Consider the following 14,573-nt stretch of genomic DNA (forward strand, 5'->3'; position numbering starts at 1 on the left):
CTGGGCAAGCAAAACCTATGTTGTTGTTCAGTCGCTCAGTTGTGTTTGATTTTTGCAACCCCATGGACTGCAGCACACCAGGCTTCCCTGCCATTCACTATCTGCCAGAATTTGTTCAAACTCATGTTCACTGAGTCGATGATGCCATCCAACCACCTCATACCTCTGTTGTCTCCTTCTCCTCCTGCCTTTAATCTTTCCCAGCATCAGGGTCTTTTCAAATGAGGCAGCTCTTCACATCAATAGCGCAAAGTATTGGAGCTTCAGCATCAGTCTTTCCAGTGAATATTCAGGGTTGATTTCCTTCAGGATTGACTGGTTTGATCTCCTTGCAGTCCAAGGGACTCTCAAGAGTCTTCTCCAGTACCACCATTTGAAGGCATCAATTCTTTGGTATTCAGCTTTCTTTATGGTCCGACTCTCACATCCATACATGACTACTGGAAAAACCGTACCTTTGACTATATGGACCTTTGTTGGCAAAGTGATGTTTTTGCTTTTTAATATGCTGTCTAGGTTTGAGAGCAACCTAATCTTTCTGACCAGAATATAAAAAGGCCTAGCAAGCCAGAAGCTGTGATGAATTTTCCTGTTTCATTTTGCTTCCTCTTTTTTCCTGCACTGAGAATGATTCCAGATAAGAAGCTGAATGGCGGCAGTCGTGGCCAAATGAGAATAAAAAATCCTAAGAAAAATCTAGCTTTCTGGCCAGGGAAACCAGGAAAAGTGCCCCTTGTGGCCCAAAGAATGTATGGCACAAAAATTCCTACCTTTTTTTTTTTTTTTTTCAATATATCTCTCTAATCTCTTTGCCCCTCAAACAATTCCATTGATGTAAACTGTGAGCTACCTTGGGAGGCTAAAATTCCAAGAGAAACCATGTCTCTCTAGTCAAAGATCTGGAAAAGGAAGTCCAAGGGATATGGAAAACACAGAGGAACTCTCAAAGAAGAGAAAGCTAAGCAGTCTATTAATTCTATGCATAAATCAACACAAGTCATAATTCCAAGGTGCACATACATGGCTGCCTCATAAGCAAAGGGAAGCATGAGTACAGAGCAAAGACTCTGAGATCTGAACCGTTACATAATCCCCTAACCAAACACCAGACAAGCCACTGAGAGGTGCGTGAATGGGACAGACATAAAGCAGCATGGAGAAACTTCTGAAAAATGAACTTATTAGAGCCACTGACCACATAAGCCAAGACAAAAATTTCAGTCTGAAGCTAACCAAGTTGGTCACCTGCCAACAGAAACAAAACCTCCAACCTTCTACACATGATGACAACCTGATATTTAAATATGCAGGAAATACTCCAAAATCACTCAGAGTTACACTAATCCAAAGAAAGTTGGAGTGGCTATATTATTATCAGACAAAATATACCTGATGATAAAAAAGTTATCAGGAAGGAAAAGGAGTAATACACAACAATAGAAGTGTCAATTTACTAAGACATAACAATCCTAAGTGTGCATGAACCTAATAGTAAAGCATCAAAATACATGAGGCAAAAACTGAGAGTTCAAAAAAAGAAAAAAAGAACTATTATAAATAAGCCCATAGTTATATTTGGAGATTTCAACATTCCGTTCACAATAACTGATAGAACAGCCAGGCAGGAAATCATTATGTGTACAGATGACCTGAACATCGCTATCACTCAACTTGACCTAATTGATATTTATAAAATGTTCTGACAACAGCAGAATACACATTCTCCTCAAGCAGACATGGCATATTCACCATGATAGATCTCATTATAGGCAATAAAATAAAACCATGTTTCAGACCATAACAGAATGGCTTTAGAAACTCACACCTTAAATATGTCTGAAAAAACTAAAAATTATCTGGGAATTAAGCAAACCACTTCTAAATAATTCATGAGTCAAAGCAGAAGTATTAAGGAAATAAAAAACTATCTTGAAACATTAAACGAAATAAAATGCAACATTTGAAACTTCATGAGAATCACCTGAAGCATAGCTCAAAGGAAAATTCTTAACTTTAAATAGTTTTAGTCAAAAAGAAGAAAGGTCTCAAATCAACAACGCATGTTTTCTTCTTTAAGCAACTAAAAAAAGAAGGGTAAGATAAACCCAGAGCAAGAAGAAATAAATCAATAAAGAGCAGAAATTAATGAATTAGAAAACATAAAGCAATAGAGAAAACCAATAAAACCAAAAGATGATTCTCTGAAAAGATTCACAAAATGGATAAAACTCTAGACTGATTGAGAGACATTTACCATTATCCGAAATGAAACGGTGCAAATCAATGCAGATTCTACAAACATTGCAACTTTCTGTCCATAAATTGGAAAAATTCAATGAAATTAACCAGTTCTTTGCAAACACAAAGTAACAAATTTCACACAAGAAGAAACAGATAGCTTGAATCATCATACATTGTTGAGGAAATTGAATTCTGAGTAAAATACCACTCAACAAGAACTCTAGCAAAAGGTGAATTTCATTGGTAAATTCTACCAACGTTTAAGAAATAAATACCATTTCACAAAATCTCTTTCAGAAAATAGAAAAGGAAAACATTTTCCAGCTTATTTTGGGGGACCAGAATTGCCATTTACCAAAAGCAGGCAAAGACATTACAAGAAATAAAAATAGTTCAATATAATTTATAAAGGTAACCATAATCCTCAACAAGACAATAGCAAATCGAATCCAGGAATATATAAAAAGGAAAATACATCACAACTAAGTGGGCTTTATTCAGATAATGTAGCCTTAATTATTTGAAAGTCAATCAATGTAATTAAACACATTAACAAATTAATATGAAGTAAATGTATTTAACCAAATTCAATATCCAGTCACTTTGGAAATCAGTGTGGCAGTTTCTTATAAAGTAAGCAAAATATAAACTTATTATATGATTCAGCAGTCCCACTCATCATTTACCCTGGTGAAATGAGAATCTACGTTCACATACAAATCTGTACATAAATGTTTACAGTGACTTTATTCATAGTCACCAAGAACTGGAAACTACCCAAATGATACACAAACTGTGGTATATTCATATTAGTATCAAAAATTTAGTATCAAAAATCAACAAACTATTGATATTTATGATAATATGGATGAATCTTAAATGCATTATGTAGAGTGAAAGAAGTCAGGCTTAAATGGCTACATACTGTAGGACTCCAATTATATGACAACATGAAACAGGGAAATGGAACAGTGCTTCCTCACTATGGGGGCGGGTGGAGGAGGGATTGACTATAAAGGGACTAGTGTGAAGAAATATTTTGACATAATGGAACAGTGCTATATGTTAATTGTAGCGTTGTTCACAGAACTCGATATATTTCTCAAAACTTATAGAAATGGGAAGCAAAAAAGAATGTCTTCTGCTGTACATAAATTAAAAACAAATTTAAAAAATTTAGAGAATAACTAAAAAATAAACAAATTTAGAAAACCCAGAACATTTTTGGAAGCTTAATTCATTGTTAAAACTAGGTAGTTCTCATTATATTCTTGTCAGTTTTCAATAAAATCTCTATTTTTTCTCTTCACATGCCTTAAGTTGTCTTTCTTCTGACCCAATATGTAATTGATATTGATGAAGTATTGAATAATAAGATGAAAGTTCTTTTTGTTTTTTAATTCAGAATTTAAGGCATCATTTCATTGTTTTCCTAGCAATGAATCTTGCTGTTTATAGTCTGATAATGTCATCCAAATTCCTAGTGCTGTATGTACACGATCTGTCTTTTCTTCCTGGAAGCTTTTTTATTTATTTATTTATTTTCATTGAAGGATAATTGCTTTACAGAATTTTGCTGTTTTCTGTCAAACCTCAACATGAATCAGCCATAGATGTACATATATCCTCTCCCTTTTGAAGCTCTCTCCCTTCTCCCTCCCCATCTCACCCCTCTAGGTTGATATAGGGCCCCTGCTTGAGTTTCCTAAGCCATAGAGCAAATTTCCATTGGCTATCTATTTTACACATGGTAATGTAAGTTTCCATCTTATCCTTTCCATACATCTTACCCTCTCCTCCCCTCTTCCCATGTCCATAAGTCTATTCTCTATGTCTGTTTCTCTATTGCTGCCCTGTAAATAAATTCTTCAGCACCATTTTCCTAGATTCCGTATAAATACATTAGAATACAATATTTGTCTTTCTCTTTCTGACTTTCATCACTCTGTATAATAGGTTCTAGGTTCATCCACCTCATTAGAATGGACTCAAATGCATTCCTTTTTGTGGCAGAGTAATATTCCATTATGTATATGTACCACTACTTCTTTATCCTTTTATCTGTCAATGGACATTTAGGTTGCTTCCATGTTTTAGCTATTGTAAATAGTGCTGCAGTGAACAATGGGATACATGTGTCTTTTAAAATTTTTGTTTCCTCAGAGTGTATGCCTAGGAGTGGAATTGCTGTGTCATATGGTGGTTTTATTCCCATTTTAAGGACTCTCCATACAATCTTCCATAGTGGCTATATCAATTTACATTCCCACCAACAGTGCAAGAGCATTCCCCTTTCTCCACACCCTTTCCAGTCTATTGTTTGTAGACTTTTTGATGATGGCAATTCTGATTGGTGTGAGGAGATACCTCATTGTAATTTTGATTTGCATTTCGCTAATAATGGGCGATGTGAAAAACACGATCTTTTAACGTGTTGTTAGCCATCTGTATATCTTCCTTGGAGAAATGTCTGTTTAGGTCCTTTCCCCACTTTTTGATTGGGTTGTTTGTTTTTCTGGTATTGAGTTGTATGAGCTGCTTGTATATTTTGGAAATAAATCCTTTGTCAGTTGTTTCATTTGCTATTATTTTCTCTCATTCTGAGGCTTGTCTTTTCACCTTGCTTATAGTTTCCCTTGCTGTGCAAAAGCTTTTAACTTTAATCAGTTCCCACCTATTTACTTTTGTTTGTATTTCCATTACTCTAGAAGGTGGGTCATAGAGGATCTTGCTTTGATTTATGTCATCAAGTGTTCTGCCTATGTTTTTCTCTAAGAGTTTCATAGTTTCTGGTCTTACATTTAGGTCTTTAATCCATTTTGAGTTTATCTTTGTGTAGGGTGTTAGGAAGTGTTCTAATTTCATTCTTTTATATGCAGCTGTCCAGTTGTTGAAGAGGCTTCTTTGTCCCATTGCATATTCTTGCCTTCTTTGTAAAAAATAAGGTACCCATAGGTGCCTGAGTTTATTTCTGGGCTTTCTATCTTGTTCCATTGGTCTATATTTCTGTTTTTATGCAAGCATCATACTGTCTTGATGATTTGCATTTTGTAGTATAATCTGAAATCAGAAAGGTTGATTCCTCCAGCTCCATTCTTCTTTCTCAAGACTGCTTTGGCTATTTGGGGTCTTTTGTGTTTTTACATGAACTGTGAAATTTTTTGTTCTAGTTCTGTGAAAAAAGCCATTGGTAATTGATAGGGATCTCATTGAATCTGTAGATTGCATTTGATAGTATAGTCGTTCTCACAATATTGATTGTTCCTACCCAGGAACATGGAATATCTCTCCATCTGTTTCTGTCATCTTTGATTTCTTTCATTAGTCTCTTATAATTTTCTGTGTACAGATCTTTTGTCTCCTTAAGTAAGTTTATTCCTAGACATATAATTCTTTTTGTTGCAATGGTGAATGGGATTGATTCCTTAATTTTGCTTTCTGATTTTTCATTGTTAGTATATAGAAATGCAAGTGATTTCTGTGTATTGATTTTGTATCCTGCAACTTTGCTAAGTTCACTGATTAGCTCTAGTAATTTTCTGATACTCTCTTTAGGGTTTTCCATGTACCGTATCATGTCATGTGCAAACAGTGAGAGCTTTATTTCTTGTTTTCTGCTCTGGATTCCTTTTATTTCTTTTTCTTCTCTGATTGCTGAAGCTAGGATTTCCAGAACTATGCTGAATAATAGTGGTAAAAGTGGATACCCTTGTCTTGTTCCTGATCTTAGGGGCAATGTATTCAGTTTTTCGCCATTGAGAATGATGTTTGCTGTAGGCTTATCATATATGGCCTTCACTATGTTGAGGTAGGTTCCTTTTATGCCCATTTTTTGGAGTTTTAACATAAATGGGTGCTGAACTTTGTCAAAGGCTTTCTCTGCATCTATTGAGATAATCATATGGTTTTCATCTTTCACTTTGTTAATATGGTGTATCACACTGATTGATTTGTGTATATTGATGAATCCTTGCATTCCTGGAATAAACCCAACTTGATCACAGTATATGAGCTTCTTGATGTGTTGCTGAATTCTGTTTGCTAAAATTTTGTTCAGGATTTTGCATCTATGTTCATCAGTGATATGGGCCTGTAGTTTTCTTTTTTTGTGCTGTCTTTGGTTTTGGTCTCAGGGTGATGGTGGCCTTGTAGAACGAGTTTGGGAGTGTTCCTTCCTCTGCAATTTTTTGAAACAGTTTTAGAAGGATAGGCATTAGCTCTTGTTTAAATGTTTGACAGAATTCTCCTGTGAAGCCATCTAGTCCTGGGCTTTTATATTTTGGGAGATATTTGATCACAGCTTCATTTCAGTGCTTGTAATTGTGTTGTTCATAATTTCTATTTCTTACTGGTTCAGTCTTGGAAGGTTGAACTTTTCTAAGAATCTGCCCATTTCTTCCAGATTATCCAGCTTATTGCCATATAGTCATTCATAATAGTCATAATCCTCTGTATTTCTGCACTGTCTGTTGTAGCCTCTCCTTTTCACTTGAAATTTTGTTGTGATTCTTCTCTCTTTTTTTCTTGATGAGTCTGGCTGAAGGTTTGTCCATTTTGTTTATCTTCTTAATAAACCAGCTTTTAGTTTTATTAATCTTTACTGTTGTTTCTTTCATTTCATTTACACTTATTTCTGCTTGGATCTTTATGATTTCTTTCCTTGAAATTACTTTGGGGTTTTTTTGTTCTCTTATTTCAATTGTTTTAAGTGTAAACTTAGGTTGTCTATTTGATGTTTTTCTTGTTTCTTGAAGTAGGATTTTATTGCCGTAAAACTCCCTCTTAGAACTGCTTTTGCTTCCTCCCATAGGTTTTGAGCTGTCGTTTTTTCATTGGCATTTGTTTCTAGAAATTTTTTTATTTCCCTTTTGAGTTCTTCAGTAACTTGTTGTTTATTTAGAAATGTGTTGTTTAGTCTCCTTCTGTTTGTGTTCCTTACAGTTTGCTTCTTCTAATTGATATCTTGTCTCATATTGTTGTGGTTGGAGAAGATGCTTGATATGATTTTAATTTTCTTAAATTTACTGAGGTTTGATTTGTGATCCAAGATGTGGTCTATCCTGGAGAATGTCCATGTACACTTGAAAAGAAGGTGTATTCTTCTGCTTTTGGATGGCATGTCTTGAAGATATCAATGAGATCCATCTCATCTAATATATCATTTAAGACTTGTGTTTCCTTATTTTCTGTTTTGATGATCTGTCCATTGGTGTGAGTAGGATGTTAAAGTCTTCTACTATGATTGTGTTACTGTCAATTTCTCCTTTTATGTCTGCTAGTGCTTGTCTTATGTATTGAGGTGTTCCTATGTTGGGTGCATACATATTTCCAATTGTTATGTCTTTCTCTTGGATTGCTCCCTTGATTATTATGTAGTGCCCTTCCTTATCTCTTATAATTTTCTTCATTTTAAGGTCTATTTTGTCTGATATGAGGATTGCTACTCCAGCTTTCTTTGGCTTCCCATTTGCATGGAATATATTTTCCCATCCTCTCACTTTCAGTCTATATGTGTCTTGAGGTCTGAAGTGGGTTTCTTATTGACAACATATATATGGGTCTTGTTTTGTATCCATCCAGCCAGTCTGTGTCTTTTGATTAGAGCATTTAATCAATTTACATTTAAAGCAGTTTGATATATATGCTTCTATTGACATTTTTTAAATTCTTTATGGTTGACTGTGTAGATCTTTTTTCTTCCCTTGTATTTCTGGACTATATAAGTCCCTTTAACATTTGTTTTAAAGCTGGTTTGGTGGTACTGAATTCTCTTAACTTACACTTGTCTGAAAAGCTTTTTATTTCTCTATCAATTTTGAATGAGATCCTTGCTGGGAAGAGTAATCTTGGTTGTAGATTTTTCCCTTTCAGTACTTTAAACATATCCTGCTATTCTCTTCTGGCCTGCAGAGTTTCTACTGAAAGATCAGCCGTTCAGCATATGGGGTTTCCATTGCCTGTTACTTGTTGCTTTTCACTTGCTGCTTTTAATATTCTTTCTTCGTGTTGAGTCTTTGTTAGTTTGAATAGTATGTGTCTTGGCGTGTTTCTCCTTGGGTTTATCTTGTATGGGACTCTCTGTGTCTCTTGAACTTGAATGACTATTTCCTTTTCCGTGTTGGGGAAATTTTCAATTATAATCTCTTCAAAGATTTTCTCATACCCTTTCTTTTTCTCTTCTTCTGGGACCCCTATAATTCGAATGTTGGTGTGTTTGATATTGTGCCAGAGGTCTCTCTTGGGCTTCCCTGGTGGCTGAGAGGATAAAGCGTCTGCCTGCAATGCAGGAGACCCAGGTTCGACCCCTGGGTTGGGAAGATCCCCTGGAGAAGGAAATGGCAACCCACTCCAGTATTCTTGCCTGAAGAATCCCACGGACAGAGGAGCCTGAATGGGCTACATTCCACGAGGTCACAAAGAGTTGGACACGACTGAGTGACTTCACTTCACTTCATTTAAGAGATCTCTGAGACTATCCTCAGTTCTTTTCATTCTTTTTTTCTTTATTCTGCTCTTCAGAAGTTATTTCTACCATTTTATCTTCCGGCTCACTGATTCTTTCTTCTGCTTCAGATATTCTGCTGTTGACTCCTTCTAGAGTATTTTTAATTTCAGTAATTGTGTTGTTTGTCTCTATGTTTATTCTTTAATTCTTGTAGGTCTTTGTTAATTGATTCTTGCATTTTCTCCATTTGTTTTCAAGGTTTTTGATCATCTTTACTATCATTATTCTGAATTCTTTTTCAGGTAGTTTGCCTATTTCCTCTTCATTTATTTGGACTTCTGTGTTTCTAGTTTGTTCCTTCACTTGTGTAATATTTCACTGCCTTTTCATTAAGTTTTTTTAAACTTATTGTGTTTGAGTTCTCCTTTTCTGAGACTTCATGGTTGAATTCTTTCTTCCTTTTGGTTTCTGCCCTAAGGTTGGTCTCAGAGAAGGCAATGACACCCCACTCCAGTACTCTTGCCTGGAAAATCCCATGGATGGAGGAGCCTGGTAGGCTGCAGTCCATGGGGTCGCTAAGAGTCGGACACGACTGAGCGACTTCCCTTTCACTTTTCACTTTCATGTATTGGAGAAGGAAATGGCAACCCACTCCAGTATTCTTGCCTGGAGAATCCCAGGTACGGGGGAGCCTGGTGGGCTGCCATCTACGGGATCGCACAGAGTCGGACACGACTGAAGCAACTTAGCAGCAGCAGCAGCAAGGTTGGTCTAGTGGCTTGTGTAAGCTTCATATAGGCTGAGATTTGTGCTGAGTTTTTGTTGTTGTTGTTGCTTGCTTGTTTGTTTGTTCTTCCTCTGATGGGTAAGGCTGGGTGAGGTGGTAATCCTGTCTGCTGATGATTGGGTTTGTATTTTGTTTTGTTTGTTGTCGACATGAGGCTTCCTGCACAGGTTGCTATTGGTTGTTGGGTGACGTCTTGTATTCAGGTGGTTTCCTTGGTGTGAGTTCTCACTATTTGATAAATCCTAGGGTAGTTCTCTGGTAGTCTAGGGTCTTGGAGTCAGTGTTCCCACTCCAAAGACTCAGAGCTTGATCTCTGGTCAGGAACAGGGTGGTTTGTTATAGCATTCCACAAGCGGTTTGTTACAGTATTAAGTGAGATTAAAACAAATACCCAAAAATGAGGAACCAAAAATGAAGCCCAGCCAAAAGGCAATCACAAAATCAGGCAAATAATAATTAAAATATTGGAATAAACACATATATATATACACCCATGACCAAAGTCAAAACAGTCCAACAAAAATAAAGTACCATAGATTGACCCAGTGAACAAAGGAAATCAAAAATTATACGTACCAATTAAGAACAAAACTAACTAAAGCACAAACTGGAAAACAAAACTAAATCAATGTGCTAAGTGGGGAATAAAGCAATGAAAACAAAACTAACAAATATGTTGAGAAGAAAGGGAAGAAAAACATATATGCAAAGTTAAATAGAGGTAGATGAGGAAGATTTACAGACTTTAAAGATTAACTGCAAGGGAAAAGAACAGTAGGAAAGGCAAACAAAAGAATATATGTAGAAAAAATATAATAGGTTTAGAAAAATATAATGGGTTTAAAGAAATTAAAAATTAAAATTATAAAAAGGAGAAAAGAATAAAAAAAAAAAGAAAACTCTACAGAGCTGCAAAAGCCCAATGTAGAGGCAGAGGTTTATAACAACAATAAAAAGTGTGACTGAATATACACATACACATATACACCTGTATGCAAAATCAAAACAGTTCAACAAAAATAAAGTACAATAGATTGACCCAGGAAATGAAGGAAACCAAAAATTATATCTAGCAGTTAAGAACAAAACTAACTAAAGCACAAACTGGAAAACAAATCTAAAGCAAGGTGCCACCTGGGGAAATAAAGCAATGAAAATACAATTAACAAATATGTTGCAAGAAATGGAAAGAAAGAAAAGAAAGAATAGATATGCAGAGTTAAATAGATATAAATAAAGAATATTTATATACATTAAAAATTAACTGCAAGGGGGAAAGAACAGTAGGAAAAGCAAAGAAAGTAAAAACTGTAGAAAAAAATAATAGGTCTAAATAATTAAGAAAAGAGAAAAGAAAAAAAAAAGGAAAACTCCACAGAACTGCACAAGAGCAATGTAGAGGCAAAGGTTTATAACAACAGTTTTAAATGTGACTGAGAAAAAAAGAAAGCTCAAAAGCTTAATTAGATTTCATTGTGCCAATAAAATCGACAACTACAACACAGGGGGAGAAAAAAAGAAAGAAAAAAAAATCCAAAAGAATCAACAGAACAAGTCAAAACATAAGAATAATAAACGCTTTTCTGGAGTCACTGCTGTCAGAGTCCTTTTCCTCACTGGGAGTCACAGTCCACCTAATCTCCCTAGGATGCCCTCCAACACTGTGGTGATCTCTCGACCTGCTGTGGGGGCAGCTCAGATTCTAACCTGGTCCTACTCCTGTGTGTTCTTTTTGTGGGAGTCTCAGTGTCCTTTTATATATTACATCGACACAGAGACCTCCTTGTTGATCCTGTGGATTTAATCTGCAGCTTGTACAGCTGGTGGGAGGTTTTGGGTCTTCTTCCTTAGCCACACTGCCCCTAGATTTCAACTGTGGATTTACTTCCACCTCTGTGCACTAAGCGCAGGTGGCTGCGACCGGCTCACTAAGCGTGGCTGAGAGGAGCTACCCCATGTCCGAGGTAAGGGGCAGAAGCTGGGAGGACCTCATGCCCGAAGGGCGGCAGCCAAGAGGAGAGACCCCACGTTCGAGGTCAGGGGCAGTGGCCGAGAATGCCAGGCTGTGATGGCACAGGAATGGCCGAGAGGAGCTACCCTGTGTCTGAGGTCAGGGGCAGTGGCCAGGAGGAGCAAGCCCATGTCCAAGGAGCTGTGGCTGGGTAGGCGCAGGAGGGCCTAGAGGAGCCATTCCACGTTGAGAGTCAGGAAGGGCGGCGGTGAGGAGATACCCCTCATCCAAGGTAAGGAGCAGCAGCTGTGCTGTGCTGGAGCAGCGTGAAGAGATACCCCACGCCCAAGGTAAGAGAAACCCAAGTAAGATGGTAGGTGTTGCAAGAGGGCATCAGAGGGCAGACACACTGAAACCATACTCACAGAAAACTAGTCAATCTAATCACACTAGGGCCACAGTTCAGTTCAGTTCAGTCACTCTGTCGTGTCCGACTCTTTGCGACCCCATGAATCGCAACACACCAGGCTTCCCTGTCCATCACCGACTTCCGGAGTTCACTCAGACTCACATCCATCGAGTCAGTGATGCCATCCAGCCATCTCATCCTCTGTGGTCCCCTTCTCCTCCTGCCCCTAATCCCTCCCAGCATCAGAGTCTTTTCCAATGAGTCAACTCTTCGCATGAGGTGGCCAAAGTACTGGAGTTTCAGCTTTAGCATCATTCCTTCCAAAGAAATCCCAGGGCTGATCTCCTTCAGAATGGACTGGTTGGATCTGCTTGCAGTCCAAGGGACTCTCAAGAGTCTTCTCCAACACCACAGTCCAAAAGCATCAATTCTTCAGCGCTCAACTTTCTTCGCAGTCCAACTCTCACATCCATACATAACCACTGGGAAAACCATAGCCTTGACTAGATGGACCTTTGTTGGCAAAGTAATGTCTCTGCTTTTCAATATGCTGTCTAGGTTGCTCATAACTTTTCTTCCAAGGAGTAAGTGTCTTTTAATTTCATGGCTGCAGTCACCATCTGCAGTGATTCTGGAGCCCCCCAAAATAAAGTCTGACACTGTTTCCACTGTTTCCCCATCTATTTGCCATGAAGTGATGGGACCAGATGCCATGATCTTCGTTTTCTGAATGTTAAGCTTTAAGCCAACTTTTTCACTCTCCTCTTTCACTTTCACCAAGAGGCTTTTTAGTTCCTCTTCACTTTCTGTCATAAGAGTGGTGTCATCTGCATTTCTGAGGTTATTGATATTTCTCCCAGCAATCTTGATTCCAGCTTGTGCTTCTTCCAGTCCAGCTTTTCTCATGATGTACTCTGTGTTAGGGACCAAACGACGGGCTCTAGGACCTGAGTCATGTTTACCAGAAAGAGACAGGACATGCGCTCATCCTGCCTGGCCAATCATGTAACGCCAGCTACTCCTGTAACTGAGACGAAGAACTGCCTGTATATAAGCCGCCATACTCCTTTGTTCGGGGCTCTTGTGGATTCTGCTGTGCCGGAAGAGACTTGGGCCCTAGCACGCTAGAAATAAACTCCCTTCTTGCCTTTGCATTACTGCGGTGGACTTGCTCTCTCTCGGTCAGTTTGGAGATACGGGCTCGGAGCATAACACTCTGCATAGAAGTTAAATAAGCAGGGTGACAATATACAGCCTTGACATACTCCTTTTCCTATTTGGAACCAGTCTGTTCTTCCATGTCCAGTTCTAACTGTTGCTTCCTGACCTGTATACAGATTTCTCAAGAGGCAGGTCAGGTGGTCTGGTATTCCCATCTCTCTCAGAATTTTCCACAGTTTATAGTGATACACACAGTCAAAGGCTTTGGCATAGTCAAGAAAGCAGAAAGAGATGTTTTTCTGGAACTCTCTTGCTTTTTCCATGATCCAGCAGATATTGGCAATTTGATCTCTGGTTCCTCTGCCTTTTCTAAAACCAGCTTGAACATCTGGAAGTTCACAGTTCATGTATTGCTGAAGCCTGGCTTGGAGAATTTTGAGCATTACGTTACTAGCGTGTGAGATGAGTGCAATTGTGCAGTAGTTTGAGCATTGTTTGGCATTGCCTTTCTTTGGGATTGGAATGAAAACTGACCTTTTCCAGTCCTGCGGCCACTGCTGAGTTTTCCAAATTTGCTGGCATATTGAGTGCAGCACTTTCACAGTATCATCTTTCAGGATTTGAAATAGCTCCACTGGAATTCCATCACCTCCACTAGCTTTGTTCGTAGTGATGCTTTCCAAGGCCCACTTGACTTCACATTCCAGGATGTCTGGCTCTAGGTGAGTGATCACACCATCGTGATTATCTGGGTCGTGAAGATCTTTTTTGTACAGTTCTTCTGTGTATTCTTGCCACCTCTTCTTAATATATTCTGCTTCTGTTAGGTCCATACCATTTCTGTCCCTTATTGTGTCCATCTTTGCATGTTCCCTTGGTATCTCTAATTTTTTTGAAGAGATCTCTAGTCTTTCCCATTCTGTTGTTTTCCTCTATTTCTTTGCATTGATCGTTGAGGAAGGCTTTCTTCTCTTCTTGCTATTCTTTGGAACTCTGCATTCAGACGCTTATATCTTTCCTTTTCTCCTTTGCTTTTCGGTTCTTTTCTTTTCACAGCTATTTGTAAGGCCTCCCCAGACAGCCATTTTGCTTGTTTGCATTTCTTTTCCATGGGGATGGTCATGATCCCTGTCTCCTGTACAATGTCACAAACCTCCGTCCATAGTTCATCATGTACTCTATGTATCAGATCTAGTCCCTTGAATCTCTTTCTCACTTCCACTGTATAATCATAAGGGATTTGATTTAGGTCATACCTGAATGGTCTAATGGTTTTCCCTGGAAAATGTTAGAAAATGCACTGGTCATAGCACTGGTCATAGCAAACACCCTCTTCCAACAACACAAGAGAAGACTCTACACATGGACATCACCAGATGGTCGACACTGAAATCAGATTGATTATATTCTTTGCAGCCAAAGATGGAGAAGCTCTATACAGTCTACAAAAACAAGACCAGGAGGTGACTGTGGCTCAGATCATGAACTCCTTATTTCCAAATTCAGACTTACGTTGAAGAAAGTAGGGAAAACCACTAGACCATTCAGGCCACTGTCTACAGGGTCGCAAATATTTGGA

General features: G+C 38.1%; 1 protein-coding gene and 1 non-coding gene across 2 annotated transcripts in view; one reads left to right on the forward strand and one right to left on the reverse strand.

The window, feature by feature from the left end:
- Positions 1-14,573, reverse strand: part of USH2A (usherin) — a 935,662-nt gene that overhangs the window by 254,507 nt on the left and 666,582 nt on the right. The window lies entirely within an intron of this gene.
- TRNAC-GCA lies at positions 8,487-8,558 on the forward strand. The gene has a single exon. It is a non-coding gene; the product is annotated as a tRNA-Cys (tRNA).

The sequence above is a fragment of the Capra hircus genome, chromosome 16, assembly GCF_001704415.2.
Source record: "Capra hircus breed San Clemente chromosome 16, ASM170441v1, whole genome shotgun sequence".
Lineage (NCBI taxonomy): Eukaryota > Metazoa > Chordata > Mammalia > Artiodactyla > Bovidae > Capra > Capra hircus.